Here is an 18,095-nt window from a genome sequence, read left to right as displayed (position 1 = left end):
CCAAACTTAATTATCTTTTGTTATTATTTCCCAATTATCAATTACGCATTCAAAGCAATTTGCAGTTCGTCTAGGCATGTAATTTACTCTGACTACTTAAAACAAGGAAAACTGAAGTAACTAAATTTAAAACTAAATTAAGTTTTAAAATTTTAAATACAGTAGAGAGTCTATTATCCGAATGTCGATTATCAGAAACGTCAATTATCAGAAACAGCCTTCCAAAGTTTTCGGTAGGAAAAATCATAGTCTAAATATATAAACATTATATGTATTTGCTTAAGCATGTTTTTATGAGCTTGTAGCCAGCTCGTGTGTGAAAAATGTTCTTTATTGTGCATTGGAATCACTGAATGGTTGAAAATTGCATTCCTGTATTCAGAAAAAAACAAGATTTTAGAAGTTTTTTATCAGATTCAATTATGTTTGATTATCCGAACTACCCTGGGCCCCAATTAGTTTGGCTAATCGATTGTCTACTGTATTATACACTACAGAAATAAAATGATCAGTCATGAAATGTAACTGTCAGAATAAAGACCCCAGTGTAACTCTCTACAGAAGAATTTTTACAAATGAAGTAGGAAGAATCATTCTTATAGAGCTAAGCTGAGAAGGAGAAAAACACATTCGGTGTGCCAATGAACAAAGGTACACCTTCCAGAAGAAACCACCAAGTTTAGGTTGATTCACATGCATTTTAAAAGCTGGCTGCTTAAGCAGGAGGTACCACTGGCCACTGCTATGTGCCAGTAATGCCACAAAACTAGCAACCTCCATTCCCCCCAACAGTGAACGAGTTGTCATTGACCATTCAGGTAGAGTCTCCTTCCCCAGTCTCACTGATGCCCACGCTGCTAATCAAACATGGGTTGTCTAGGCTGTAGTCAGTGCTCCATCCAGTTATGCCAAAGGACAGGTGTCAAATTTGAGTTTTCAGCACTTTTGTGCTCAGTTTTATTAAAGTAAGACTACAAGAGACTATTGGTAGGAGGTTGAGACTTTTTTCGAATGGCTGCAAGAGCATGCTGATGTTATCATTAGGCCTGACATAATACACAAAGGCAACAAGTGCCTGGAGTGGGAGTCCAGTGTACATCATCTTGAATCTGCAGTATGCCATGAAATTTGTCACTAATGGGTAAAAAAAAACTTCTGGTCAAATAAATGGAGTTGATGAATTGGGGTATTACATACATGATTCTTACACGAGTCAATCTGACCATTTCAAGCACGACTGGTCAGCTATAGGCAGCAGGCATACGACACCTTCAAGAATGTCTTGGACTGTAAAACTCTTCCTTTTGTCCCTGTAATGCACAGTTATTCTTCTGCTGCAGTAGCCTTATCTAGATGGGTTGTATCCTGCAGAGGATGTAAAAGAGGGCCAGCTTCCTAAGCTTCAAGGCACCTTCCATGCCCCAGACAGTTAGCCAGCTCAGTCAGTTTTGACTCAAAGTCCTTTAGAGCTTTCCTACTGCCGAGAAGAGTACTCCTTTGCAGGCTTTCAAGGATCAACGGTTGGCTAATTAAGTTCTCTTGCTGGGGGTAAGGAAAAAAAATCCATATTTCTTTACTTGTTAAAGTAACTTTTTGTGAGAAAATATTTTAAGTATAGAAAAGTACTTGACTGTACTGTGACTTTTATGTGCTTTATACAGAAGTGTACTTTTTTTACTGCTTGGTTAAAAGTTGAACAATTTTTTCTGTGGAGAAACTGTGTTTAATTTGCTTCTTATTTGTTTTTTTTTTCCCTGGGGAAACGTTCATTTTTGCTGCTTTCCTGTTTTATAGATTTCTGCTGATTAAAATCCCCAAGGAGTAGTGCCATTTTCAGCCTGACCATGGAACAAATTACCAGTTCCTTAGTTGGACCTTCTTCCATCCCCAAAGTGTAAAAAGAATGTTAAGCAAACTTTACCACCACAGCAAGCTGGTAATTTGCTTCAGCTGTAGGTGGGGGACTCTGCTATGACCAAAAGCTGGTTCCTTAGACCAGTCATCTTTTTCTTTGGATCCCTCTGATGTAGTCCGTACAGCTACCATGGATTGGGGTTAGGCACATCCCCTATGGCTGTTGGGGTCTTCTCAGTGGGCAAGGGACAGTCACTCTTGTCGGTCATGGGAGAAAGGGCTGGGAATGTGCCCCGGGCTAGCTAGAATGTTTGCATTCTTGGGGAAACTTTTGCTGACAATACTTGGTCTGTATTTCCACTTTTCCTGTTAAAAAGAGACAGAAAATAAATTAAGCTTTTATCTTCTTTTCTGGCATTTACCCTGGAGAGAAGTAATTTATTGGACTTGGCTCAGGGTTATGTGCAGACTCTTGACCTTTCTCGTAAGGTAGTTTTTGGTAAAAGAAAAAAAAAAAGAATTCCTCTCTACCCTGAAAAGGTTTGAGAAATGGACTCTGTAAGGGATTTGAAGGTCAGATGCAGTTTTTTTTCTCCTCAGGTTTCTGATTCAGATTTTGAGAAGATTGGAATATTTGTTTATCCGTGTGAATGGTTCTTTCTCAGAGACCATTTACAGGATGACCTGATGTTTGCAGGGGACAATTCTAAGGTTTCTCAGTCCCTGAGAAATTATTTGTTAAGGAAATTACAAAACCTTCACCCATGCTCCAGTGCTGTCAACATTGGAGGATGTTTTTGTCACAGCTTGTGGTTTTCCTGTCAAACTGCTTGACCCTAAGAAAGTAGGTCAACAGTGCAAAGTTCCAGTTTTTAAATACTAATCTCAGACTTGACCAGCAGCTATAGCTTTAGTAAATCCAGTTGCTTCCATACATTTTGTTAATTGTAATACTTCTCTTTCTTATACGGATGGAAATGCTTTTGATATGTCTGTTGAAAAAGTGTATGCTTCTGTAGCTTTGATTTTCAGATTCTTATCAGGCTCATACGCTGAAGTTTGTCTTGACTAATTGTGAAAGTATGAGGAATGTTTTGGTATTGGTTTCCTCGTGTGAGGAAAAATCTGTATCATGTCATTTAGTTTATTCTACTTCTGAAGTCACTGCAAATTTGAAATGCATTTATGACACTGTACATAGTACTACCATGGCTGCTGCCATTGGTGTGCTTTTAAGGAGGTTTGCCAGGCTACCTGGTCAGAACCACACAGAAGACTTCAAAAACGAAATTTTGAATTCTCCCTGGATAGAGATTTAGTTTTTGAACCGCTGCTGTAGAAGCCAAGCAGTGTGATGAGAAAGGTAAGCTTATTTTGAGAATGTCTCAGATTTGTTAGATCTACTCTTTCCCTATAGGATTCTCTTCTCCCTTGTCTAATTTTGGCAAGAAATACAGTCTCAACAGGATGTTGCAAACAAGTTTTAAAAGTAATGCAAGACAGGTTCCAGAAAGAATGCAGTAAGATAACCGTTTGAAATGTTGGGACCTGCTAGAGTGAGTCCTGAAATACGAAGACTGAATGGCAGAAAGAAAGAACTTAAATATTCTAAGTTTGAGATGCCATTTTTCAGACAATTCCCTTTTTTTTGCCGAGGTATGGCTATCTTGGAGTTGGTATATATAAATTTGGGGGGGGTGCAGGGGTGCTTGTCCCCCCCCCCCGTAAAAAGAAGTTTTAAGGAGAAGAGCTATCTTCAAGATTCGCTCTTCTCCTGTGTTTTCAATCTTTTTTTTTTTTTCCGGCATGTCAGCTCTCAGCATTTCTAGTGCTGACATTTTAACAGCGAGTCATGCAGGAACCCCCTTAACAAAAAACAGTCAGATCAGAATGACTGGACCCCTTGTACCCCCTCCTACCATGGCAAGTCCACTATCCCTTCCAGAAAGCCTGAATCACCTTTTCTATCTTTAACCAAAACGAAAAAGAATCAACCAACTAAAATAGAAGCACACAAGAGGAGGCAAGGGTTGCACTGCAAAAATACTTAATGTTAGCACTTTCGTCCACTTTCTTAAATGAACTTCTTCAGACGACTCCAACCATTCAAATACATACTTAAAAAGTAAATCTAAGACAATGACATCACAAACAACATTTGTTATTTAAAGTCACACACCCTCCTACTTAACCAAAGCACACCCATAAGGAAATAATATACATAATATCGACAAAAGGAATTATAAAAAACAACAATATAGAAATTCACACAAATATGTAACACTGCATTTAAAATGTTTTGTTTAAAACCCCAAATAATACATACAAAAAATGTATTGTTACTGATATCACCTTTCGAGTGATGTCATTTAAGCCAGGATATGCATAGGTATTCAATGTCAATTGCCACAGTAACTCCCTTTCCTCCAATTTAAGAGGCCATTTTGTTTTCATTATAAAACATACGCAAAAGTACATAAAACTATTTACAATATTTACATTCATCCATTATAAACAATCATTTTATCCATGAGAAGTTGTCAGTATTTGTTCAAAAGGTTTTCCAATTTTTGCCTTCTATTTTTTATGAGTAATGTTATGAGTTCTATAACAAATGGTTTGCAGTTCTTTTTTACAAACAACTTTTGCTAAATTAATAAATTCTTTAAACATCAAATCTTGTTTACTTTTCCAGTTCAAAGTAATAACTTTTCTGGCAATTGCAATAACTGACCAGAGTAACTCAATCTGAGATTACGTATTACATTAGGTATAGGAACACTGAATAGGATTAGTGAGTTAGAAATATGACAGTTATCAGAGCATAAAGCCTTTACAAAATATCTGAAGTCTTTCTAGTATTGAACAACATTTCTACATTCAATGAACATGTGAACCCAGTTGGCCTCTAGTAATTCATCACATTTCCAACATTTACTTTCACTATTTTTGAGTATAAGATTTATTTTATGCGGAGTATACAAACTCCTATTCATAAATTTCCATGTATACAATCTCCAGTATAATGAAGAAGTGTACCATCTGTATAGTTCAATAAGTTTTTTGGATTTATCAGATATTTGTTCTCCATTAATCTTTACACAGTAATTCCAAAAATCTGAGTCAAACTTTAGTGTGTCTTCTCTTAGTATCTTATAGATAGGTTAGATACTTCATTTTTTATCATCTGTCTTTTCAAGACACGTAATAAAAAGCTGAATCAAACTAGGTACAGATTCAGTCTCTAGGTTGATTGATACTCTCATTTTGTTTTCTGTAAACTGCCGTAATGAGTGTACAAACAACTGTCTTGACTATTATCAAAACTACATGGAAGAGAGTTTAATGGTTTAATAGTTTTATTTTCAATAAACTGATGCCAGAATATCAAGTTATTTTCCTTTAATTTTTGCATCACATTGATGGTGAAAGAATCTAGGCAATCAGGGGAGTATGCTATATGGAATATACGAAACAGAAATTGTTTAATGTTGTAATTACAATCAATTATATTTTTAAAGTTATTAAATATTTGATTAATACCACAAGAAAAATTATCAAACTTCTTATTAAATAAACAAAATTCACATAAAACCCAATGAACTCTACTTATTCTGTATTGTTCCTTAAACTGATTTTCTATAGTTCTGACATCAGTTATATGAATCTCGTATTAATTTCCAGACAGATATATAGGTAGGTGAGATCCAATGTAATATTACATTATTTATAACCGATTTGGAATAAAGACCTAAGCTAGGGAATGCTATCCCATTACTGTTCCAAGATTTAATGTGCCATTTATATGCAATCCTAGGTTTTAAGGGGAACCAAGTTTTTGGGAAGGGGGAGTATCAATGACTGTATATAAAACAAAACTTTAGGTACAATTATCATTTTGATTAAAGAGAGCATAATCTTCATTGTGACGAACATTTTATTCTATCTTTTGATTAGTTCACCAACGGTGGTTATTAAATTATTGTAGTTTAGTTTAACAGACTATTTCCATTTACTCTTTATACTGACACCCAAATATTCTAATACATCATTCTCCCAATTAAACAGGCTATTCTCTTTTAGTTTTTTGTTGATCTTTTTGTTAATTAGTAATGTTTTGGATTTATTAAGATTAAATTTAAGCCCTGAAATTCTTTCAAACGTGCTTAAGGTAATCATGCAAAGAACCATCAATATCACCCAACGTTAGCAACATAACATCAGCAAATAACTGTATCTTAGGACAATAGTCCTTATTAACTTGAAATCCTTTTATACTTTGCTTGTTTCTGATATATGTAGCAACAAGCTCCATTGAAAGAGCAAACAATAATGGTGACAAACTACAACCTTGTCTAGTTCCCTTGAGGATTTCTAGTAGTGATGATGGATATGACCCGATTTTCACATAAGTTTGTGCCCCACCATAAATTTTCATTAATAAAGTTGACAAAATCTGAGGAGAATTTAAAACCAATCAGAATTCTTTGTAGATAAGACCAACTAATAGAATCAAAAGCCTACTCTATATCTAGGCTGATAATAGTTACTTTATGTAATTGCATGCTATGTCTATTAATGATAGTAATTTAATAATGTTATCTTGTACTTTTCTGTGGAGAATGAAGAATGAACCCTGTCTGATCATTATGTATTAGATTAGGCAATATTTTCTTTATCCCATTTTAAAACAAGGTAAGGACCCCAAATCTTGTGATTCATATAGACCAATTTCATTACTAAACACTGATTATAACATTTTCATGACCAGATTTGGGGTCCTTACCTTGTTTTAAAATGGGAGAGATCATTGAATATTTCCACGATGGGGGTGTTATACATTTTTGCTTAACCACAGTAAAGGCACTCATCATTTTCTTTATCATATATTCAGGAATATATAGTTCAGGAATTATTCCATCCAGTCCTGGAGCTTTATTATCTTTTACATTTTTTATTTGCTCTTTCACTTCTGTTAGTGCTATTTGTTTAATATTTTATTTTGTTGCATTGACACCACAGTAGGTATATTTTCTTGAATAAAAGTATTTATTACATTGTCTGTCTCCAAAAGTGGTGTGTTATTATTTATATCTTTATAGTACTTTTTGAACACTTCTAGTTAGATGTACTCTTAACTGAACCATCACTTTTATATTTAATCTCATTAATAAGATTTTGAATGTTTATTTTTTTGGCTCTTACCGCTATTTTATGTAGATATTTAAGATTTACAGCATAAGATTGAAATTTCAATTTTTCCAGGTTTATGGCTACCTTATGATTCAGAACTTCTAAGTATTTTGATTTAACTTAGTAATTTCGTTATGTGCTACTTGGTTATTTGGTTTTGTGTCCATTTTTATCTTGTCTGGTTTTTTTGCAAGTCTAAAAGTTCTTTGTCCCACTCTCTCCTTTTTTTAAGGTACCAAGATTTTATTCTACCATATATATAAACTTTAAAGGTGTCCCACAGTATAGTATCAGTCACGTCACCATTATCATTTGTTTCCATAAACATGTCTATTTCTTTCATTATCCAGTCCCTAAAGACTTTTAACTTGGTTATGTAAGCAGGAATTCTCCGTAGAAATCTTAACCATCTGTATGCGTAACGTTTATAGCATTATGGGCTGAAAGTGGAAAAGTCATCATAGATACGTCACTTATTTTTGAGTATACATTATTTGATACAAAGACCTTATCAATGTTTGTTTGTGTACCCAACCGATATGAATAGTGAGTATAGAATAAGGAATAATGTTCTTAGACCATGTATATCTTTATGGTTCATCTGGTTTAAGATTTGATTTCCCGCCGAAAATCCTTTTTCCTCACTAGAGACAACCTCTGCTGTGCATGAGCCTATATATATATATATATATATATATATATATATATATATATATATATATATATATATATATATATATATATACACACACACACATACACATTTATTTATATATATATATATATATATATATATATATATATATATATATATATATAAAAGACACACACACACACACATTATAAATAACTTATATTTAGCCATCTATAAAACACCATTATTGTACTGTACTAATGTTTATATGTATCTAAACAAAGAGTCTAAAACATCTACTTAGAAACACTAATCAGAAACATATTGTTACCCCACCACTGACCCACTAGAAAAAATGCACTTTGGTATCAAGTCAAATTATATAGCTATGTTATATGGGTTGGTAACAGTGGCATTGACAAAAAGGCAGGAGTCAGAGCTTGACGTGGCAGAGTTAAAGATGTTAAGATTTGCACTGGGTGTGATGAGGATGGACAGGATTAGGAATAAGTATATTAGAGGGTTAGCCCAGGTTGGAAGGTTTGGAGACAAAGCCAGAGAGGCAAGATTACATTGGTTTAGACATGTGCAGAGGAGGGATGTAGAGTATATTGGGAAAAAGATGCTAAGGATGAAGCTGCCAGGTAACAGGAAAAGAGGAAGGCCTAAGATAAGGTTTATGGATGTGGTGAGAGAGGAAATGCAGGTGGTTGGTGTGACAGAGCAAGATGCAGAGGACAGGAAGAAATGGAAACAGTTGATCCGCTGTGACGACCCCTAACGGGAGCAGCTGAAAGACGAAGAATAATTAAGTCAAATTATACTATTATTGAAGAATTAATGAAGAATTAAAAGAATATATCATATGTAAAGTACTTATAGTGGGGAAAAGAGAGAAAAGGAACATTAGCAACAAAAAGGAATAGGAAGAAGAGAGAGAGAGAGAGAAAAAGAGATAATGTTATTTAAATACTTAGTACTACATGGAATTAGAAGAAGTAGATATAGAAAGGAAAAGAGAAAGTTAATAATAAAGATGATTCACATTACCTTACAGTATACAGGTTTTCCAGAATCAAATATATTATGATTCACAAAACAAAGCATTTAAAATTAGAAGGAATTTATTCATTTGTCCTTTAGTTTCTTAGTTGTGTTTGCGCCTTCCTTCACAGACCATCCAATTTTTGTTGCCTGTCTCTTCAAACTCTGGGATGACCATTCCATTTCTATGTCCAACAGTATTTTCTCCTTTTGGATAAATTCTACTGCTTCTTGTAGGGAATCAAAGATCTTCACTCCTTCTGGCAAGGTGATTTTTATTCTTGCAGGAAAAAGAATTTGAGCTTTAATATTGGCTTTTTTTCAAGGACTTAATTAGAGGAACACACTCCTTTCATTGTCAAAACGAATAACTTTTTTACCCATCTTGATAGGGGAATTAGTCCAAGCTGATTTCAGCATTAAGTCTTTGTCTTGTGAGGAAAGAAATCTAACTATTATAGACCTAGGGTCAGATGAACTCGGAGATGAAGCTGGATTTGCCAGGGACCAATGAGCCCTCTCAAATCCAAAAGAGAGGGATTCAGGCATGTTTAGTGCTGATGAAAACCACTTATTGAGGAACTGAATCATGTTAGCACCCTCTTCTTTCTCAGGAATTCCTTATATTCTTATGTTATTCCTCCTTGACCTACTTTCAAGGTCTTCCAGTTTCTCAATCAGCCTGGTGTTTTGTTTCAGAAGAAATTCATTGTGATGCTCATTTTCTGTCACTCTAGTATCCAGGTCAGTTACGGTTTCCTCTATGGAAAGAATCTGTTCAGATTGTTTTTTTACTATTCCATTTAGAAGTTATAGTTTACTGCAGTCTTGTTTGATATTATCCATTTTGTTTTCAAATCTGTCCATTTTTAGTGACAGTTGTTGGATGTTTGTTATAAGATGTAGTTCTTTCTTCACTGAACTCTCCTGGTGTGGGTTCTTCGAGTTGCTCATGTTGAGATCTCCAGTAGAAAACTTCTTGACAGGAATAATTACAAAGTTCTATTTACTATGCATTATTTTTTACAAAATAATAAAGAGTCTATGTTAATCTATCTTTTAGTGTACTTTTAGTTAGCATTTTCTAAAAATTAAAGTATATTTCCTGTCAGGATATTAAAATCTAAGCAGAGGTATGGATTTCTGCTGCTATCAGACTTGCATCTTAGCCACGCTCCTCCTGCTAAGCCATTTGTAATATTCAATTTATTAATATTATATTGATGCTCATAAATGCATAGTCTTAGGTGCCGTTGTGTTTTGCCAACATAAAAGCTGGTACATACCTGGCACTTAGCAAGATACACTACCCCCAAAGTGTCTCAATTAAATTTAACATTAATATTATAATCATGGTTGCTTATATGAAATTTCCTGGTAACCACAATGTATTTACAAAAATTGCAACTCCCACACTTAAACATACCAGAATTTATAAGGATAGTTTTTTCCTTTTTTCAAGGATACTTTTTAAGTTACAGCCCCTTTTAAAGATCAGTTTAGGGATCACACCTAGTCTGTGCCTAATAGATGGCTCATCACTTAGCAATGTCTAATTCTTGAAAAGGATGTCCTTCAATATGTTAGCATCAGAGGAAAAGGGGGAGATGAAGTTCGAATTAAAGCTGTCAACTGTTATTAAAGGGGGTAAGATGACCAACATACTGTCATTCGTACCCGGACCAAAATACATATCCCCCAAACCCTTGTTTAGAATAGGTTTAAAACCCCCTGAATTCCTCTTCCTAACAACTTCAGCTGTCACTTGATTAATCAACTGTGATGGGTAGGCTCTTTTAAGGAATATATTCCTAAGGAGTTCATATTCAGGCTGAAAGTCTGTTTCTAAAGACGTCATCCTAGCAGCCCTAACAAGCTGTCCTTTTATCACAGCTTTTTCTGATGGCATGGGTGGGAGCTTTCAAAATTGTAAAAAGGTATTGGAATATGTTGGTTTTCTGCAAATCTTAGCAAGATATCTCCTATTCAGTCTGTCCTTTGACAACTGAACATCTAAGAAAAGTGATGGAGTCCATTTCAAAATGGGAAGTAAACTTCAAAAAGGATGTCAGGTTAATAGCAACATCAACAAATTCAGATACTGCATTAGAGTCCCCTTTCCAGATTATAAAAATATCATCCAGGTAACGTGTATACCAATACACCCTCTCTTTAAACATTTCTTTATTAAATAACTCCTTTTCCCAATGGGCCATCACAGTTTGCAAAGCTCCAGTCACATGGGAACCCCACTGCCACATCAGTTTTTTCGCAAATAGTATTCGTCATTAAACAGAATAAAATTGTTAGACAAAATAATATCCAAAAGGTATTCATTCAGATTTATGTCATCATCTAATGCCCCTCTGAGTAAAAATTCTCTAACCCAACTGATACCTAATTCTTGTGGGATTACTGTGTAAAGATCTTTGACATCTATGGTCAGAAAACTGTACATTTCATTAAATTCCAGAGTGTTCAACACTTCCAGAAAATCCCAAGAGTCATGGCATATTTGTGTCTCACCCACAGGACACTTTTTCAGTTTAAGGTAAATGATTTTAGCACAGGCATAAGTAATTGATCTCCTCCCATCCACAATAGGGTGAAAAGGTGGGTTTTCTAAATCCTTGTGGATTTTAGGTAATCCAAATATTACTGGGGTGATGGGGGCTACTATATTTAAATAATTGTACATATCAATGTCAACTTTAGCTACAATGAATAAATCATTGATAAAAGACCTTATACATTGATACACCCCATTCACTTCATTAAGAGACTTTCACATCAGCTTCAGTGTTAAGAACAGATTCCATTCTATGTAGTCACCATCATCCATAAAAATCAGTCTGCCCCCCCCCCCCGCCCCTTAATCTGGTTTCATAATCCTGACAGTTCTAAAACAGGTCTTTCATCCTTAGTAATGTTCCATCTAACAGCATGACCAGCAGATTTACTTAATGCTGCCCCGATATCCAGTTCACACAAATTTTTCAAACAATAAAACAGTTGTATTTAGTGGTGGATTAAACACATTACAAATCCTACAATCACTGTTAAAGTCATCATTAATACCTAAAAGTAGTTTTAAATTCAACTTACATGAAAAAACTTTCAAATAAAGTAAAATGTTAGGTAAATCCCCTCATGGTGTAGGCACAAACGACAATCCCCTAGCAAGTATCTCAATCAAGTCCATAGGAACTTCAAATGAGGAATCGTTCTAAATTTTAAAATCTCTTGATGAATTAGTCAGAATGCGCAGTTTGGAGTCAAATCCCGTTTTCGATAAGGTTAAAGGACTGTTCTTGTTTGTTGACTGCTATCTCTTCCGCCGATTCTGCTTCTTCTGCCGCCAACTGTTGTAAGATCCGCCCCAAGTATGTGTTTGAATGGTTGGAGTTGTCTGAAAAAGTTCATTTAAGAAAGTGGACAAAAGCGCCAACATTAAATACTTTTCTATCTTTGGCATCAGACTGCTCAAACAGATAAGTTCTGAATGTGATCCATCTAGGATACAGATGGCAGTGCTAGAAATTCCCCCTTTTCAGGGGATTCCATCCAATAGACCAACATCCTCTCTTTCATTTGTCTTTACCATCATAAGCTACTTTTGGGGGTATTAGAAGCTGTTTGTCCTCCTCCTCTGTTTGAAGAAGGATTATACTCAAGAATGTTTTTAGTGCCAAAAATATAAAACTTTTGGAGACCAGCTCTGGATTACACTTTCCTGTATCAGTTTGTGATAGTGCCCAAGTTCAAAATGCTTTGACTTTACAACCTTTTACCCCTTCTTCCAGTTTTTGAGTTTTCTAATAACCTTAGATTTAAAAGATGCATAATGTCACATTCCTGTTCATCCAGATTTCAGATGGGTCTAAAAGTGTGGTTCAGAAACACAAAACCATCAGATTGCTGCCTTACCCTTTGAGCTATCCACTGCTACAAGGGTATTTACAAAATGTCTATCTTGTGCGTTAGCCTACTGCAGGCTACATGCTATTTGCATTTTTCCATATTCAGGCAACTTGCTTATCTTTTTTTTTCAAAATGTCAATAATCTCTCTCCTGGGTAAGGGATCTCTTAGGCTGGATTCCAAGAGAAAGTTCAGAAGTCCTTTCTGACTCAGTCTCTCAGGGTTGCGTTTCTGAGGTGTCTGCTAGACATCTGAGAACAAAGAGCTTTTCTTCCACAGCAAATATCAGATCTATATTTAGATCAGTTCTAGGGATTTTGCACTCAGATTTCTCTCACAGGATGAGACTATCTCAGGATTATGAATCACATTGCTTCCATGATTCCCATGATAACTCTTGGCAAGATTCAACATGAGAAAGATACAATAGCATCTGAAATCTCTTTAGTCCCAGCATCAACACCGATGGTCTTTCAGATTCCAGTTCTGGGCTTTGTGAAAAGGGAAATCAGTTGGTGGAGACATCAAATTTCATAGAATCCAGGTCTCCCATTCTCCCCTCCTGCTCCAAAGCAGTCCTTCACAACGGTCTCCTCAGATTTTGCTTGGGGGCAATGTCGATGTGTATAAAAGTACAGGGTCTTTGAAACAAGAAAGACTGATCAAAACCCATACGTATGAGATCCTAGCTTGTATAAATTATTTCAGCTCTCTGAATCATCTGTGGTCCCCAGGACATCTTCAAGCATTTACAGATAGTACAACAGTGATGTGGTACATAAGCAAGAGGGAGACCACGATCTTTCCCGCTATGCAGAGTAACCGTTTTAGCATGGGATGTAAGTCCTTCTGATTAACTGCATGCTTTCTCCCTTTCCCTTAATGGCAAGGGGACCCACTTTTCCCTTCAAGGATGGTCCAGACTCTTATGACATCTGAGAAACCTTCCACTAGGAAGATGTGTAGAAACAATCCAGGAATAGTGAGAGGGACAGGGGTCCAAGGTCGGGGACATATCTTGAACATTGCTCTTATAACCTAAAGAAGGCTTATAGAATAACATGCTTTGCATTGGCATGCATTTCTGGATGCTTTGAGGTCTGAAACTTAGATGACTGTCATTATGTGTGGTTTCAAGTGATTTGCTGGAGAGCTACAAGGTTTGTGAGGAACAGATGAAGGATATGGGGCAGGGATCTGTACATTCTGCTGAAGTCTGGAGAGTTGAGCGATATGTCTACCAGTACTCCTAGGTCAATCCTACATTGGTCCGAAACTTTTTTTTTTCTTGCCTCACTATGAGGTCATTCACACTATGCCCAGGACAAGTGCCAAACATGGCATTTAAATTCAGCTCCCAAAAATCAAGATAATCAGACTGTTCCATTTACTTTCAAATCCATTAATACCTTACAATTTGAGCATCACTGTCACCGTTTCATATACTGCTATTCTTTCAGACTCCAGTAACCTGTATAGTTTGAGGTTTACATTTTCCCATGGCTTTATCTATGTGTTTGCCTGTTGCATCACTGCTACATTTGACAGTCATCCATGATTTCTATTCATTAAAGAGAAGTAAAAATAGCAAGAACCTTCAAAACAGCCACATAAATAATTTTTCCTCTTCACAATGTGACAGGTCCTATCTGTAATCCATCTGCCCCATTAGTATAGTCCAATGAGGGGAATCTTAGCAATAAAAAATAAAATATATTTTACTCTGATGCAACAGCTTTTATGTCTCTCTCTAGCATCTTTGGCATTTGTCTTTTTTTAGGTATATGCACCATAGATAAAAGCATCACCCCAAATGTATCGCATCTTCCAGTATGAAATGTACATCTTTCTAGTGAAAGACATTTGCCTAATTATTCAGGAATATAACCATACTGGTTTAATACTCAGTTATATTGCTGCTAATAAAAATTTGCTGAAATGTATTTTTCTGACAAACATTAAAGACCATAAATATAAGGGCTATTTTCTTTCTTTTTTTTTTCCATTCAATCGAAACAGAGTAAACATTCATAATACAGGAGAAAATTAACTTTTTGCATTATAACTTGGCTTTTTTTTTTTTTTTTACTACATCCAATCATTATTTTTCTGTTATATTGTATACATTATGACCATATACTACATTTAATGACAACTAGTTTTCCTGTTGCAATTATAAATTGATTTGCCATCACTGCATAGTAGAGAATATTAATACAAAATGCAAATTCTTTATCTTATAAACGCAGATTTTGAGAACCTTATACACATTCACCTCTGGGACTGGCCTGCTTACATTGTTTATTAAGCTATTTGTATGTTTCAGCTACAGATGAAGACGTAAATATCAGCAGTAAAATAATGCGAGTAGATTTTCACTTTATCATCTTAACTCACTGCACTCGTTTCTTGTCCGTTCATTTTTTTTAATGTCTCAGGGCCAAAAGTGCATTTCATCGGTTATATTTAAATCCTTTTAACGTCATACCCTTAAGCAAGACTACTTTGCTGCCAGTTTTCAAAACTGTCTACTTTCTGAGTAGCAGTTTAATAAGGCAAAAAAAAAAAAATTCCAAAAAATCATTAAAATATAACTTCTTAAATTAGCATATCCTAAAATAAAATTATGTAGCGCTATACAGGGTCAGTATTTATGTGGGTACCTAATGTATGAAATAGATAATGTTTCATTATAATATCTTCGTCTCCCATTCCACGTTATATATCTATATCTGTATGTGCGCTTGTACATATGTCTCCATCCATCTATCTATACATCTATCTATCCGCACACACATGTGTGTGTGTTATGTGTGTGTATATACACACATGGCAATTCAACTACATGAAAAGTACCAAACCAAAATTGATCAATGACATCATATTCGAAAACCAAAAACAGTGAAAATTCATAACACTGCCAAATAAAAACAAAATATGTACTTTTGCAATTTAGAACTAAAATACTAACGCAAACTCAGATATATTCTGAATACTTATAAAGTTAGAGAAAGTTTTTTTTATAAGATAAGGGGTGCGGCTGGGGGTTAGGAGTACGGGCAGAGTTAAGATTAGGGTTAGCACGCATTAGGGGGATGACCAATGGGACCCAAAACCATATTCATGGGTAACTTTAATTACCCCACTTTTAACTGGGAATCCTATACGACATGAAACGTACAGGCACAGAGGTTTCTGGAGTTTGTAAATACAAACTCGCTGGACCAGATAGTGAATACACCAACCAGGGTTGCAACAGTACTATTATCTAGTCCTCACTAATATGGGAGAGTGCTGCACAACCCCTACTGTAATGTCTTTCCTTGAAAGGTCAGACCACAAAATGGTCTCCTTTGAAGTAAAAATAAAACTGGAACCCCGAGCTAAACCTGGAATATTCTGGAACTACTCTAAGGCTAACCTCCTGCTATTAAGTGTTAACCTGGCAAAATTTCAAGCCCACTTAAACCCTGAGAACACTGCTGCCTGTGCAGAACTGTTCACTGAAACCCTGTACAAGCATGTTAATAGCTGCACAGAGACAGCTGTACCCACCAGGAAGAAGTACAGAACTAACTCAAAAAACAAGCCATCCTGGTAGAATCACAAAATCAATAGGCTGTATAACAGAAGGAAGAAATATCATGGCAAAAATTAGGAGGTGCAACACCCAGCAGGATAAAAGCATTCTCATCAAATTAAACAAACAACTCAGAGGACAAAAAGTCTACCAAAGCCAAATCAGAGGTAAATTTGGCCTCCCAGGCCAAGGACAACCACAAGGCATTCTTTAGCTATGTCCGCAACCTCAAAGGAATACACAGTTTTGTGCATAAGCTTAGTGTAAATGGTGCCACATATACGGAGCCAGAAGACATACCAAAACTACTGGCCAATAAATTCAGCTCCAACTTTACCCCTCTTTCCCACGTAACCTTCCGTCAGGGAATACCATCAAACATAAGTAACTCCCCCTGCTATCACTAGGGAACAGATCCTTAATGCTTTCTCTTAAGGCCAAGAACACTGCATCTGTAGGCCCAGACAATATGCCAGGATGCCTTCTAAATAGCATGAAAAATGACTCATGAAATTACTATTTAACTGTAGCCTCCAAACAGACTTCGTGCCTCAAAAAGGCAGAACAGCAACAGTCATCCCTTTGCACAAAGGTGGGCCATCTACAGAACCTGGAAACTACAGACCCATAACTCTCACTAGTCTTATATGTAAAGCCATGGAAAGAATTATCATGGAAATGATCAGCAGTGATGTAGTAAGCTTCCAGACAATGGAACCAACCCAGTTTGGTTTCATCAAGGGTGTATCATGCCTACTCAACCTGGTGGACTTCTTTGAGAAGGTAACCAAAGCAATGGATATGAGCAAAATGGTTCATACGGTCTACCTTGACCTGGCCAAGGCATTTGACAAAATACCAAACTCAAGCATTGTTGATATACAAATTTGTACCTAACCTCTTGAGTTTGTCACCCGGTGGATAGCCAACTGGCTCACAGACAAGACCCAGGAAGTTAGAACCAGGGAGTCCACCTCTACAAAGAGGCCAGTCACAAGTAGATCCTCTCTGGGATCAGTCCTTGGACCGCTCCTTTTTTGCATTTACTTCTCTGAAGTCAAGGCCAATGTCAGTGGTCTCTGGCTGACTAAATGTCTAGATGATAGCAAATTAGGAGATGTCACTGAATCCCACAAAGACACAAATGTTCTCCAGGTGGGGTTGGCACAGACAAACAGCTGATGTCAGAGCCATGGACTAAAACTAAATGCCAAGAAATACATAATAGTGTCCTTCTGAAAGTCATCCACCCCTGGTAACTGTCACTGACAACACAACCCTTACAGCTGACCCAGTACTCAGGGACTTAGGGACACACATAGTAATCTAACCTTTTACAATCATGTGTCCACAGTAGTGAAGAAATTATTCTATGCTGCGCATGTTATAAACAAAAAGTATGGCATCCAACTCCAAGAAAGTCATTGTTCCTCTGTATTCGACATTCATCAGACCTATAACTGAGTACAATGCCCACTTTGGTATGTACCTAACCAGGCATATGCAACAACTGGAACGTTCACAGAGGTTCCTCACTAAAAGAATGCAGGGCGTAAGTAAAATGTCCTATGCAGACCGCCTCAATGCCCTATCCCTATATTCTGTCTCCTGCAGACTTTTGAGGGGAGATCTATGCCTGGCATAGAGGGCATTGTCAGATCCCACTCTGATGTACCTCTTGCATATCCACAAAACAAACAGCCCTAGAATTACCTGTTCTAAAGACTTAAATGTTGCCTGTGATATAAACAGGACCTGCTGGACAGACAGGTATGTATCCCAGAGACTAACCCATCTGTGGAACAGGCTCCCCATCCACGTGAAGCAGAGTTCCTCCCTAACCCAATTCAAGTCCAACTTAGACAATTAG

General features: G+C 36.3%; 1 protein-coding gene across 1 annotated transcript in view; it reads right to left on the bottom strand.

The window, feature by feature from the left end:
* LOC122814921 (leukotriene A-4 hydrolase-like) overlaps positions 1 to 18,095 on the bottom strand; it is a 403,509-nt gene that overhangs the window by 285,630 nt on the left and 99,784 nt on the right. The window lies entirely within an intron of this gene.

Source organism: Protopterus annectens, chromosome 11.part0 (assembly GCF_019279795.1).
Source record: "Protopterus annectens isolate FY-2018-M chromosome 11.part0, PAN1.0, whole genome shotgun sequence".
NCBI lineage: Eukaryota > Metazoa > Chordata > Ceratodontiformes > Protopteridae > Protopterus > Protopterus annectens.
The sequence above is the reverse complement of the archived record's forward strand: the minus strand, read 5'-3'. Positions and strand labels throughout refer to the sequence as shown.